The sequence below is a fragment of the Scomber scombrus genome, chromosome 3, assembly GCF_963691925.1.
Source record: "Scomber scombrus chromosome 3, fScoSco1.1, whole genome shotgun sequence".
In the NCBI taxonomy this organism is placed as follows: domain Eukaryota; kingdom Metazoa; phylum Chordata; class Actinopteri; order Scombriformes; family Scombridae; genus Scomber; species Scomber scombrus.
The window spans coordinates 113,674-129,201 of record NC_084972.1 but is presented as its reverse complement, the minus strand read 5'-3'; positions in this window follow the sequence as shown (position 1 = coordinate 129,201).

Sequence of the window (15,528 nt, the reverse complement as noted above, 5' to 3'; positions counted from 1 at the left end):
GTTGGCATGGAGTCTCTGCTGGGATCATTTATGGATATCAATCATGTGTTGATCAAAGCTGAGTTTATTGTCTAAAGTGAATCCAAGATATTTTAAGTCCATATGTGACGGGGTCAAAAGTTATGATTTTATGCATGTATTTGCTGCTGCATGTTTTGAGTTTTTACCTTTGTTGTGTTTAATTGTGTGATTTAACTTTATTTTTAAATTTGTTTTAGTGTTATGTTTTTATAAACTATAGCATGCGTAGTGCTTGTTTTTTCTGATGACCCCTGAACTATCCAGAGACTAAATCCCTAGGCTGCAATCAGCAAAGTGGCAACAGGTGTGGGACGCAGACAGGAAGTGGGAAAAACAAAGGACTGGCAGAACATATAGGGCTATATATAGGCTGACACGCGGAGAGAGGGACGACGACCGGAGAGTGACGATCACTGCTGGCGAGAAAACTATTTAAAGTCAAAGCTATTTAAAGTCAGAATAATTGAGATTTATAATTGGCCATGCCACACATACACAGAAAAAAACCTGATCATGCAGAAATAAAAGATGGACAGCTGAAGCTATACCAAGAATAAGAATAGAAACAAATTCAAAAATAAAATCCATGCCACATGCACTTACCACCTCTTAGACTTATGTCTAAGCATGCACAGAGAGAGAGACTAGATCTTACAGCAGGTTGATTTTAAGTGTAATTAAGTATGTCTATATTATACAGACATATTAAGATGTCTGTATAATATAGACATGGTAAATTAACCAATATAATTCAATTTGTATATTATTTACTATGATATAGGTCTCACTTGGGAAACTGTTCTAGTGTGTTGTGGAAAAACTTAACTCAGACATAATAAAACTAACAATAAAACCTAGAAAGCTTTGAGGTTAGCCACTTTTTTTTTTATTCTAATAGTTGTTAAAGGTTAGTTTTAGCTCCAAGTGATGAGGAAAGTACTGGATATTCAACGTTGTTTTTGGCACAGGTTTTATGATGTAAAGATGCAGCATTAAAAAAAATATTCTCTATCAGCAACTATAGTGTAAAAATATCAGTACTGGCATCAAACACTAAAGGCCCATATGGGTATAACCCTGGTAGATGCACAGAGGCAGCTGCAGGTCACAGGCCGGTCTATTTAAAGATCCACACTGGGGAGGCATAACCCACCCCCCACCCTGGCCCATAGTTATGGAAAATTATGTTCTTGAATTGTGCTTATCTGTTACTTTACAGACTAAAATTGAAGCTAATGTTGCTTACTTATGCATACGATAAGTTGTCCTCATTGTGGCAATGTGCATACAATGATTCTGGATAAAAGTAGAGGTGTAATGAAAAGGCTGAATATTGTTTAATAGGATGGCAGAAGCATTCAGGCTGATTTAGGCTTTGCCGTCGTTTACCCTTCGAAGTTCTGCGTTGTGTTTCGTCGCGGTGCAAATCACCGCCAGAGCGGTAGGGGGATGTGCTCCTTTCGTGAATGGTTGTCGGTGTCTCTAGTTGATTCTTTGTTTAGCTTCCGGCTTTTCCGGTCACAGTAAACAACAATGGCAACCGAAGGAGAGAGGATGTTGCTGCAATTGCAGTTGTTGAATGTCGAAGAAAATATACTTTTATTGCAATATTTTCATCGAAGAAGAAGGAGGAAAAGTAGAAGATGGGATGTACGCCCATTGAACCGATTGAGGCAGAGTACGGGCGAATTTGCTGTGCTTGTTCGACCTCTGCGAGACCTGGACAAAGAGATACCCTTCAGGGAATTTTAGGATGTTGGCAACTTGATTTGACGATCTGCTTCGTCGATTGCAGCCGCTCATATCCCACCAGAGCACCCATTCCATGCCTGTTGATGCTGCCCAGAGACTTGCAGTCACTTTTAGGATTTTAGCGTCTGGTGGAAGCCAACAGGCTGTAGCAGCAAGCTACAAGTTGTCCTCCAGCACGGTGTCCGCTATACTGTCTGAGGTCTGCAAAGCATTGTGGAGGTCTCTACAGCCTGACTTTCTTCCATGTCCTTCACCCGGCCAGTGGGAAGCTATTGCTGCAGACTTTTGGCGATTGTGGAACTTCCCGAATTGTGTAGGAAGCGTCGACGGGAAGCATGTAAACATAAAGGCACCGCCACGCGCGGGGAGTGATTTTTATAACTACAAGGGTAATCACTCCATTGTTCTGATGGCAACATGTGATGCTAGATATCGCTTAACCATGATGGACGTGGGTGGCTATGGAAGGGAAAGCGACGGGGGCATTTTCAAAGAGAGCAAATTTGGTTCAATGCTGCTTGACCACAAGCTCAATCTGCCCCCACCACCAAAACTCCCCGGAACAGATGTCCAGATCCCCCATGTGATTGTTGGTGATGCTGCCCTCCCCCTACACACTTCACACTTTATTTTCTTTGTTTTATTGTAATGCCCATGATTGTCACACAACATTGTTCTATTTATTAATAATTACTCTGTATATTTTCCTGTGCAGGGAAAAATCTGAGCATGGAGAAGCAGACCTTCAATTACCGTCTTTCCAGAGCCAGGCGGGTAATAGAAAATGTGTTTGGAATCATAGCAGCAAGGTGGAGGATTCTTGGGCGACCAGTGGAGTTCCAGCCAGACAAGGTGGTGGATGTTGTGAAGGCATGTGTTGTCCTGAACAACTACCTGGCCTACACCGACGAACTGAACACACCTGAGAACAGCTACATACCACCGAGCTTTGCAGACTCCGATTCAGGTTGGTCAGTAGAGCCTGGGGAGTGGCGAAGACTAGTAGCAGGGGATTCAAATCTGGTGGGACCCATAGATCCCTCACAAATGTCAAGGAGCAGTTCCACCAGAGCAGCCCAGGCTGTCCACAACGATTTGTCTGCCTTCTTCATGTAACCTCAGGGACTGGTGCCATGGCAGAACAACATAGTGTGCCATGGCACTCTTGGATAATACAGATTTGGGCAGCATGACTTTGAAGTCTGTAGAATACTGCAGTAAATTGCAATCATTCATCTTCTGTTTTGTAAATACATGTTTTGTGAATGGTGTAATTTAACTACCTTGCGAGTGTGAATACATTTCAGTCATGAAACACATGTGTATGTAAACTCAAGAAGAAGTGAACCTATTAATAGGCATATGAATATATAGATGTGTATCTAAAGCTTTAATCTATATACACAAAAGTAAAAGCTTTGTAAAAGAAAAATTTATGGCAGAGCTGTTGTATTGGATTGCATTAGATTGCAAAGGTGTACCTAATGAAGTGGCCGGTGGGTGTATATTAAAGTATTATGCTATGAACCTAACCCTATTAAGTACATACATGAAATTCTCAGAGTCAGAATCAGATTGAGTGGTCTTTATTGCATTTTGCAATAAAAAAGTACTGAAAAACACAAATTGCTATTTAATAAAATAAACTATACTAAATAAAGTAAGTAAAGTAAGTAAATAAGTACAATAAAATAACAATATACATTGTTAATTGTGCAAATTCAGCCACATGTGGCTTTGAGAAAATAAACACACACACACAAATTCAGCCACATGTGGCTTGGGAAAAAGTTCAATAGTCACTGCTGCTGTTAAGCAGAGTCATAATTTTCAGCAATCAACTGAATGACCTTAATCATTACGTCTGGCCTCTTCTTGTCAGGCACCCTCCTGAGAAAGTCAGACACAGTGTGGCCGAACCTGGCGCATTTGTCATTGTCCTGAGCTATTTTTTGTTGCAGCTCCATCCGCTGCTCATTTATGGATGGCTGAGTCGACGTTGAGGGCAGCGGGGACAGCAGAGTCAACGTTGAGGGTAGCGGGGGCAACCGAGTGGCCACTTCCAGTTGCTGTGAGCAGGGTGATTGCTCTGTGGGTGATGGTGGATCCGTGGATCCGTGGAGGGCGGTGAGGGTGACGATACCTCTGTTGCTGGAGACGTCGTTGACTCTTGGTGTGAAGGGGATTCCTGTGATAGTGAAAGCAGACATTTAGGTCTTTATTTATTCAGTACAGGTTTTCACAGAACAGTGATGCTACAAACATATGAGGACATGATGCATTACTGTAGATAAAACTACCAAGCAGTATATGAAAAACTAAAAAGTACACATAAATGCAGAAGTAGGCCTAATTAATTCTTAATCTGGAGTCTTTGTCCACCACTGCTTTGTCTTTGTTGGAAACAGTAACTATAGGCTTTGTTTATCATGCCTTTGTTAGCATTGTTAGCTTAGCTTTGTTGATCATGCCCTAGCATTGTTAGCTTAGCTCGGCCAAACCGATACCAATAAGGAAATAGGAATAGGTATTTACCGTTGCATCATAATTGGAAACCGTCTCCCGGTGCTTCACATCAGCCACGACAAAAAGAAGTAAAAAGCGGGGATCTTTTTCCCACCTGGATCCCTGTTTCGTGATGCCATCTTCTTCCTATGCCGGACGTATTTGTCCCTCAGGTTTTTCCACTTCTTCATGCAGTCCGTCACGTCCAGGCCTATGGAGTGTGAAATTTCCCTCCACGAATTGTTTGCCATCTGGCAGTCTTTATAATTAGGCAATGAAGAATTGTACAAGTGCTCATACTTGCGCACTTCCTCAATAAGATGCTCTTCTACTTGGTCCATTTTCGTTGTGTTTACCTCCCTGATCCAATGGCGGGGTGTAAGCAGGCGACCGGAAGTTCACAATACCGGAAATACGTCGCTACCAAGCAAATCAATCACAGCCCTTGCGGTCTGCGTCGCCTCGTCGCGTAGTTAGGATTTTTTGGAGGTGCACGTCAGGCGATGGCGTAGGGGTCCGCGTCGGCGCAGACGCAGACCCCTACGCCATCGTTCCGACGCAGAAGCTTAAATCAGCCTTAAGTCTGTGTTAGTATCTCACAGGTACGCCTACGTGGATGGAATAATAGGTTTTTAAAATTTATATCAGATTGAATTTGATAAAAAATCAATCCTCAGTACAGATAAAGTGATTATAGTAGGTGACTTTAATATTCATGTGATTGATAATGACAGACTTAGCACTGCATTTATTTCATTATCGGACTCAACTGACATCTCCCAGACTGTAAATAAACCCACTCACTGTCATAACTGTTCTGTAAAACGTAATATAGCCAAGCACTATTGTGTGTTTCCCCCGGACCTTGTTGTATGTGACACACTTCCTGTTTCTGAAGTAAACATGCTTGCAACGTACTGGCTTGTCCTCCGTCTCATCTTTGTTAACATTAAGTGTGATTGTTAACATAACATGGTGTCAGAAGACAAAACGGAAAAGTAAAGGACGAGGAAAGATGAACTAAACCTGAAAAGTGTCGAAAGAAAAATACGACTGAAAACGGCGGAGAATATGGACAAAGGAGCAACGTCGTCAAGGGTAACAACGCTGCCACAGTTAGCAACGGCGCCACAGCTAGCGGCGCCAGGCAAGTTCGACTTCGCCAATACAAAAGAATGGCAGAGATGGATGAAGCGTTTGGAATGCTACAGGATGGCGTCGGGGCTGGACAAGCAATCCCAGGAGTTTCAGGTGAATGCTTTCATCCCGCCGGCGATGACGCTGAAGATATTCTGAATGTATTGCCCCTGACGGAGGTGCCGAAACAGTCATACCAAGCAGTAACAGAGGCTTTCACTGCACACTGTGTAAGCAAGAGGAACGTCATCTTTGAAAGAGCGTGCTTCAACAGGAAGTGTTGAATCTTTCATAACTGCAGTGCACACACTGGCTGAGCATTGTGAATTTGGAGCCCTGAGAGAGCAGCTAATAAGGGACAGAATTGTGGTTGGCATACGAGATGCTAAATTGTCAGAAAGCTTACAGTTGGATGCAGATCTGACATTAGAAAAAGCCATGATGAGACAGACACATCCTCCCAGCAGCAGACCAGACCCTAGCCATGCTGACTGGGGCGAAAGTGTTTATGAAGCTGGACGCCACCTCCGGCTTCTGGCAAAACCCGTTGTCAGAGGGGCTCACTCCTCTTTCATTACCCCATTTGGGCGATATGCATTCAATCGCCTACCGTTCGGGATTTCCTCAGCCCCAGAGCATTTCCAGCATTGCATGTCACAGATGCTGGAGGGCTGCGAGGGGGTCGTGTGTCATGCTGACGACATAGTCGTGCATGGAGAGGACATACAGCAACACAACGAGAGACTGCATCAGGTGCTGAACAGGCTGAGAGAAGAGGGGCTGACCCTGAACGAGAAATGTGAGTTTGCCATCGTTTGTTATTCGTGGAGTTTGCCCCCACGAACAACATCATGTTCGTGGGGCACCAGGTCACAGCAGACGGTGTGACACCGGATCCAGGCAAGGTCAAAGCGATCATGGAAATGCCTGAACCAACCAGAGTTGAAGGGGTGAGGAGAATGATGGGGATGGCCAACTACTTGGGCAAGTTTTTGCCTCATACAACCGCCCGATCAAAGATCTGCTCAGTGAAAATACCGAGTGGTGCTGGGAAGCGCCACAGAAAGAGGCATTTCAGAGACTGAAAGTTGAACTGAGCTCACCACGAGTACTGGCCCCATACTCACCAACAGCTGAGACATGCGTATCGGCTAATGCCTCATCTTATGGCCTAGGAAGTGTCCTAAGCCAACAACAGACAGATGGAAAATGGAGGCCGATAGTGTTCATCTCCGGAGGTATGTCCGAGGCGGAAAAACATTATGCACAGATCGAGAAAGAGGCTTTGACTACCACGTGGGCTTGTGAACGCCTGTCACCATATCTGCTGGGACTGAAGTTCAAGTTAGAGACAAGCCTCTGGTGCCACTGATGAGCACGAAAGCAGTGGATGAGCTCCCTCCGAGAGTACTAAGGTTACGGTTGAGGCTGATGAAGTTCACATTCGACATGGTGCACGTACCCGGAAAACAACTGATAACAGCGGACACATTATCAAGAGCCCCTGTGAAACACACATTAACACAGGAGGAAAAAGACAATGAGGCAGTTTTTGAAGTGTTTGTGGACGCAGTCATTCAAAGCTCCCTGCTACAGAAGCAAGATTGAAAGTGATTCAAGAAAAGCAAAAAGCCGACCTTGTCTGTGCAAAGCTCATTAAATACTGTCAAACCGAGTGGCCGGAGAGATATGCACTGCCGCCAGATCTGGCCCCGTACCGGCCAGAAAGAGAAACCCTGACCGTGGTACGTGAGCTGCTTCTCAGAGGCCAGAAAATCTTGATTCCCCACTGCATGAGACAAGAAATCCTTCACGACCTCCACAACAGCCACCAAGGTATTGTTAAGTGCAGAGCAAGGGCTCGCCAGTCCGTCTGGTGGCCAGGACTGTCTGTCCAGATCAGTCAGCTCGTGGAAAACTGTAACATATGTTCACAGCACCGGGCAGAGCACAGAGAGCCTCTGCTGACCACTCCTGTACAAGAGAGGCCCTGGCAAAGAGTGGGCACTGACTTCTTCTGGGAGAAAAAGACCTACCTTCTCATAGTGGACTATTTCTCACGCTACATTGAAATAGCCCATCTCAACAAAGCCTCTGCCAGCACTGTCATTGCGGCTCTGAAAGATGTATTTAGCCACCACAGAATACCTGAGACAGTCTTGTCGGATAACGGCCCGCAATACATCTGTGAACTCTTCAAAGACTTTGCCACGGAGTACGGATTCACACATATTACCAGCAGCCCAAGATACCCGCAGGCGAACGGAGAAGCAGAGCGTGCTGTGGCTACGGTAAAAGGACTGTGGAAAGGAGAAGGTGAGAAACTTAAGGCTTTGATGACATATCGAGCCACACCACTGGAAAGTGGTTTCTCCCCTGCACAACTCCTCATGGGGAGACAGCTGCGAACAACCATACTGCAGCTCCCAACAACCCTGCTCCCCCGATGGCTGAACATTAGAGGATTCAGGAAGTCTGAAAAGAGGGCTAAAGAGAACCAACAACATAAATACAACCTGAGACACAGAGCCCGCACCTTACCACCACTGCAGTCTGGTCAAAATGTGTGGCTCCCAAGAGAAGAGAAACAAGGGACTGTCATTCAACAGGCCACAACACCCAGGTCCTACATTATACACACTGATGAAGGACAATTAAGGAGAAACCGCACACAAATGCGCACACTACCCCAGCCACAACCTCAGACAACTCCAGAGACACCTGTGGCAACCCCAGAACCAAGTAACACTGAAACACACACTCACATCACCAGAGAGACAAATGCCCAAATACACACTGACACAACCAGCACGCCATATGTGACAACTTCAGGCAGAGTGTCACGCCCTCCACAGCGTCTGAATTTGTAAAAAGAGACTGTTCTGAGAAAAGGTCTATCAATTTTCTGTGATATGTTTTATTCATTAATATGATACAGGTCAATCTGAGTTACCTCTGAGAGGTTTTGATAAGATGTGATTTGATTTATTTGGTTACTATAGGGGGTTTTACTTAAAAGGGGTGTTCTGTAAAACATATAGCCAAGCACTATTGTGGGTTTCCCCCCGGACCTTATTGTATGTGACACACTTCCTGTTTCTGAAGTAAACATGCTTGCAACGTACTGGCTTGTCTTCCATCTCATCTTTGTTAACATTAAAGCTGCAGTCGGTAAGTCTTATAAAAGTAACTTTTTGTCATATGACTGTCACTATGTAAAGACAGCATTACATGAAACTAGTAATCTGTAAATAAAATAAAAACAGGCTCATTTAGCCCCACATACTGCTCCTACTGCAAATTGGCAAATTGCCAGAATCCAACGCGACCGGACAAACAGAACCAATCAGATCCAGGACGGTGTCTGACAGCTGTCAATCACTGCTCACGCACACAGCCCCCTCCCCCTTCCTCCTCAGCTCGGTCAAGCTCATATCTCCGCGAGCGGCTTCAGGAGTGTAGAGAAGTAAGTAATGGCGCAGCAACAACCATCAGTGAGGACAAAACTACCGATACCTCCGTTACCAACAACAGCATAAACGGCAAACACGACTAAAAAGAGGAAACCAGAAGAAAAAAAAGCACGAAAGAAAGAATTAGACAGAGCCCGGGATAAAACCAGAATAAACATCGGAGTGGCTTTTCAGAGGTGGAGGGAACTCCGTGATCTGGAAGAATCTCAAAACTCAAAACCAACGCAGATTTGGCGACTTTACTGTGATGTTGCAGTCAGGCTAACGTTAGCTTGTTTTCGATGCTAGGGCTAACGTTACTGGTTGGCGTTGTTTTATTAGAAAGTAGCAGAAAATATCTTTATGAAGTGACCTGGCAGCCTTATCGGTTTTGATTTTGTCCGCATAATTATGTGGAACGTTTCTGTGCTCTCACAGCTAAATGTTGTCATACGTGGTTTACTGGCCATTTAGCAATATTCACGACAGTTTCGGTTATAAAAAAACATTGAAGTAACGTACTGAAATGTGCTGGGTTTTAAATTAATACATATTCCTGTAGATTACTTTGCATGTCAACATTATTTTTTCTGCTCGTTTGTAATGGCTAGAGGCAACTTGGCCGTTCTCATAATGTGAAATTGCAAAATCTTCCACTGAAAATCTTTCTGCATCTTATGCTTTGTGCAGCTTGTTCAAACACAGTATCTAAGCCTGCTCTTTGTAAATTTATAATAATGTTAACCCCCCAGTTGACGTGTTTGGAGAGTACCTGATTTAGATGTATTTGTTTATAATTTCAGACTGACTGACTAAAAAATTATATACTGCTTTCATACAGATATCAGGCAAGTTCTTTGGCTACAACGTCAACACCAGCCAAACGTCTGATGACAACAGATCAAATACCCGCCCTTTCCAGCATTGTTGGCGATGCACTCTCTGATAGGTAAGACAATTATTGTGTATATTGCCTAATTGATTTGATGTAATGGCCTCTGTGGGATTCATGGTTTGTTATTAGATGTTTGGTCTGACTCTGATCATGATCAGTGATTCCTACAAAGATAAGCACGATTAAAAATTTGAGGCAAGTTGGTAACATAAATTGAATATAAAGTAGATGATTTATTGTGTGTGTGTACTACTACTACTAATGATTTTACTACAATTATGTGATTTTTTGCAGAGATGATGACTTTGCTGTGGAGGGTATTGGTTTCTGTGAAGCTGAGGAAATTGCTATTCAAGTTTTGGAAACAAGGTAAGTCAGTTATCAATGGTAATGACACTCATTCAGTTGGATAACAATACCTTGTGAATGCATTTTTTGCCACACAAACCTGGGAAATCTTTGTCTTAAAAATGTGTATTTCTCTATCTTTTGTTTTTAGTATGTCATCGCTGGATATTCATGAAGATATTGATTAAAATGACTTCAATCATATACAAAACTCTGTGTAAGTGTAAGTCAATGAAAACTCAACAAATCAAATCTCACATAAAATGTATGCCTAACATTTATTGTCTTCTACATAGTATTGACTGGGCAGAGGACAGGACGTGGTCTCCGAGCGAATACACAGGAGATGTTTCAACTTGAGAGGAAGAGGAAACCATAGAGGAGGATAGTGACTATGATGACAGTGATGATGAAGATTACATTCTACCTTTATATATTCAATAAGTTCTTAACCAAAAGTTCTGTTATAATGAACATTATTTTATTTTCTCATTGCTTGTTCTATTCATACAGGACTGTTGGTGCCATTAAAAGCATAATATGCCTGGATGCTCCTCAGTCCATCAGCATGGAGGACACTGTGCATGACATTGTAGACCCAGAGCCAATCAAACCGCCACCAGTGCCAGAAAAAATTAATGTCCAAAGTGAAGACGACATCTTTGGTCATCCTGCATCCATCACTTACCATGTCTGTTTGGATCAGCTTGCTGAGTATCTGGTGCTGCCAATCCCACTGTGTACAGTAAAATACCCACTGACTTCTGCGGAATGTCGGGCTCCTGGACCATTCAAGATACAGACCCAGTCGAGAGGAACAGCTGTCATCATGCAATGGGTATGTTCAAACTATGCAAGACAATCTTGTCTTTAATTTACTACTCCTTTGTGTTGTCAAAAATGTTATAGTTATAATTAAATGATAAATAACATCTTGTATTTTTACTCTTTGTCTTCCAGATCTGTCCAAACAATCACTGTGTCTGGCAGTGGAATTCTTAGCCTAGATTCAAGTACAGGATGCAAGCTAGTGACTTAATGTTGGCATCAAATATAATCCTGTCTGGAAACAACTATGCCAAAGTTGCACTGCTCCTCAAATTTATGAACATGGGGATAGTTGAGCGGGCCACTTTTTTCAGAATACAAGACACATACTGTGTTGATTCGATCAAACCTTTTGGAATGACAAAAGAGCAGAAGTAGTTTCCAGGCTGCAATCAAAGAACAACATTGTAGTACTTGGTGAGTGTAATAGTCAATCATAACATCACTGGCAAATGTCTCATGATTCTGCGCTGAAAATGTTGTCTTCAGGTTTGACAACAAATCTTTGTTTCTTGTGAATCTGTCATTATTCATAGCTGACGGGCGTATGGACAGTCCTGGGTTCTGTGCACAGTACTGCACCTACACCATCATGAAAATTACACCAAAGAGATCTTGTCAATTGTCAACATTGACAAAAGAGAGACGCAGAGGAGCTCTGTGATAATGGAGAAGGAAGGCTTTATCAGGAGCTTTAACAAGCTCTGCCAGGAAGTGAAACTTGCCGAAGTGTGCACAGATGCACATTCACAAATATCTGCTCTCTTCAGTAAGTCCATGCTATTTGGCCTTAGTCTGTGGCCTAACTGTTCAGCTTTATAATTATTATGTAATTAAGCTCAGGCACAGTAACACTTACAATAATTCCCATTCACCAACACTCCTACAGGCAACACTGATAATTAATACTTAATAAATGTTGGCTTGACCCTTATCGGGATTACATTTCATTTTATACAGATCCAGCAAAGGGGAAATATAAGGACAGTGGAGTGGGGTAGATATGTGGCATGGGTCAAAAAACCTGGGAAAGAAGATACAAGCAGTAAGTGTGTTTATAGAAATTAAGCCATCCCAACTATTAGACACTTGTATGTATCTCAAAAGTAATGTATTTATTTATTTAGGCAGGACAACGAAAGGGTTGTTCTATCCTTTTGCAGTGGAACAAGGATATCTGCAATCATTTCTGGTACTGCTGCAAGATGGCTGAAAATGATGAGTTTTTTGTGAGTAATCCAATTATTCACTAATACATACTAGGTGTACAGCTGACAGGTATGGGCCAATTACAGCATACATGTTTTATCAACTTTTAATGGTCACTCAATGCGAAATGTATTACTATTTAACATTTTCAAACATATCTTCCCACAATAAAAAAAAGAAGATGGATGATGTGCGACAACTATGTGTAAAAGTATAGCCAACTCAGAGAAATACACTAGCCTGCATTTCTAAGTTCAAACTCTTGTGTTCCTGTTCTTGTTCTGCTTTAGGACATGTGGATTGGCCTTCTGCACCATGTCACAGGAGAGCATGAGTGGTCCCTCGATGCCTGTCAACATGGTCCCTTGGAGGAAGAACGAGAAAAGGAGTGGCTAGGGAAGGGGTCGTTGGCCCATGAAGTTTTGTCTGAAATCGTTCTCAGTGAACGCTGGCTGAAGGAGGTTCACAAGTACTTGCATTTCAGGTATGATTATGCAGTTTAATTTCCCTTTTATGTCGCTTTTCAAAGATTATTCTTTTTTTTTTTATTTGTGCATGTACACTTTGAGTACTGTTCAGAAAGAAATTATAATCTGATATTTCCCATTGAATTTGTCGGTCAACTGCAGAGCTAGAGTCCTTCCATAATCACATCCTGATGTGTGCCAGCAAGCGTTTCAGTTTCAGCCCTCCAGTCTATGAAGCCCGAATCTTACTGGCTGGCCTGGACTACAACCACCATGTCCACAGACCACCCAAGAGAATACCTGACGGCTCCATAGAGTAAGTTATAAGCATAATAAATGTTATTAAGTCTATCTTAATTTCTCACCATCTCAGCCACCCTGTTAAGAATAAACAGGTCAGCTTCTCATTACCAACCATTGTGGATTATTCAAACTAACCAAATTAACCCTTTTCAACATGAGTATAACAACAAAATAAGTAAATATCTTTAATCTTTAATACATGCTTGTATCGGCCTGTATCGGTATCGGCCTATGCTAAAAGCTACAATATCGGTATTGGATCGGAAGTGCAAAAAGCTGGATCGGGACATCCTTAGTGCAGATGTGAACGCATTCATTGTTATGTTGGACAGATAATTTTGTATTTATAGTGTTTATTTTTTTCAGTAACTTTTTAAAAATGGCAAAGAACATAAAGTTGTCATATTTGATTTTCATAGTTTTATTGTCCAATTTCCTATTTTCAGATACTGCAAACTCTACAATAAGAAGTCGAGGAAGTGGAGTTTGTATACCATAAAACAAGAAAAGGATTACAGTTACATCCCAGATCTTCAAAGGGCAATAATAAGGAAACGGTGTCCTCAGGACGTGGTGACCCACGTCAACATGGAGTCCTGTCTGGTGTACCAGCTCCAACCACCCAGGAGCTATTGGAGACACAAGTCAGCAGGGGGCAGGGTAAGAATTGTTGCTGGTTGTATCACTTGAGAAAAAAAAGGTCTTTATTATTAGCTGTTTTCATTTAGACTGTGGCCAGTTGTGTTCAAGCTGTCACAGCTAGATGGCCTCCCTGATGGTTACCGAAAACTATAAAAGGCACAATCATGTATTTAAAAAGAAGTCCAAGGCCAAACTCAAAATTTCACAATAGAACAACCAAGGCATCATTTTGACTGTATTAAATTTTCAATGTAATAACTTTTTTGAAATAAAACCCATGTAACTGTAGGACCCTGACTCTTCCTAAATGTGTGTATATATTACATCCAATTCTTTATTCTCTTTCCACAGGTCAGAGACTGCCACAGACATAGAGGCATGCTGTTGCACTTTGAAGAATCAAGAATCCAATCTTCCAGCAAAAATCAAAATTTATGTTGACCTTGACTGACAACTAACTGTGCATCGTTACTCTGCATACAACCTACATTGTTATATTACTTTGTAAAATAAAGGTTGACAATATTTATAAAGTTATTACTTGTTTTTGAAATGCATATTTGCTTTGAGACATGCATGCCTAGACCCAGACACAGTGATTCCAATTATTTATACTGAAGGTTAGTTTTTTGTTTTTTTTTAAACTTAAATTTTTATTGAAATATTTCATCTCCACATGTAAACAACAAGGTATACATATACAGTAGATCCATGAATTACATTCTGCGTGTGGAGCAGTTGGAAAAATCAGATACAACTGAGAAAAAAGAACACAAAAAGGAAAAAAAAACTGGAATAAGAAAAAAAGAAGTACAGCAGTCGTGGCTACATGTGTCCATTGTTAAATTACACTGTATACAGATCCAAGAGAAAAAATATGAATAAGACAGATTTCAGGTATTCCCAACTGTGTCCCATCGGGTCCACTTCTCCCATTTAGTCACAAAAACATTTTCCTTCATTCTAAGTCTATATGTCATTCTCTCCATGTTATGGACTTCTCTAATGATTTCTAGCCATTCATTCACAGCTGGTGGCTCGGTCTTATACCATCTTCTTGTTATTGTTTTTTTACATGTGACCAGTACTATTTTTATTAAATATCTGTCTTTGACCAGGACATATTGATTCAAGTTCCCAAGGTACATAACACCACATTCTTTAGGTATTTCATAACCCAGGATGTTCTTAATTATATCGTGTATGTCTTCCCAAAATGGGTTAAGTTTCTGACATCCCCAGAAAATGTGTGTATGATTTGCTTCCCTTTCTCCACATAAACGCCAACATGAGTGTTGGGAGCCTGTTTGTTTACTTTTTAATTTGGGAGTGATGAAAAAACGGGTCAGGTTTTTCCACCCGAATTCCCGCCATATTCTCGAATTTGTGGTTGTGTGCTGTGCTTCACACATACTCTGCCACTCCTCTACAGTAATGTTAATCTTCAATTCCTTCTCCCACTTCTCCTTAATGTACAGAGTGGAGACATCTTCTGAGTCTCTTAAGTTTCGGTACAGTACTGAAACTGCTTTCAGCTTGGTTCCATTGTATGTCCCGATCATTACATCAAGTACACCATTTAGATTTTTCACAGTTTGTATTTCCTTTATAAAATAGTCCCGTAGCTGTAGAAATCTAAAATGATCTCTATTTTCAAGGCCATAGTCCGTTTTCAGCTCCTGGAAGCTCATTATGTGTCCATCCTTCATTAGTTTACACATTGCTGTGAGCCCTTTCCTACTCCAGTCCCTGAAGTTGTAGTCATTTACACCTGGCTTAAATCCGTCATCATAAGAAAACCAGCTTAACAATTTTATGTCCCTTTCTAATTTGTGTTGTCTGACAAAATCAAACCAAATAGACAGTGTGTGTAGAGTTATTGGGTCTATCCATTCTTGTAGTGACTTCATTAGTTTTAGATTGCCAACCAGGGCCTGGGTTGGTGTATCTGCCACCACCTTTTCAATAT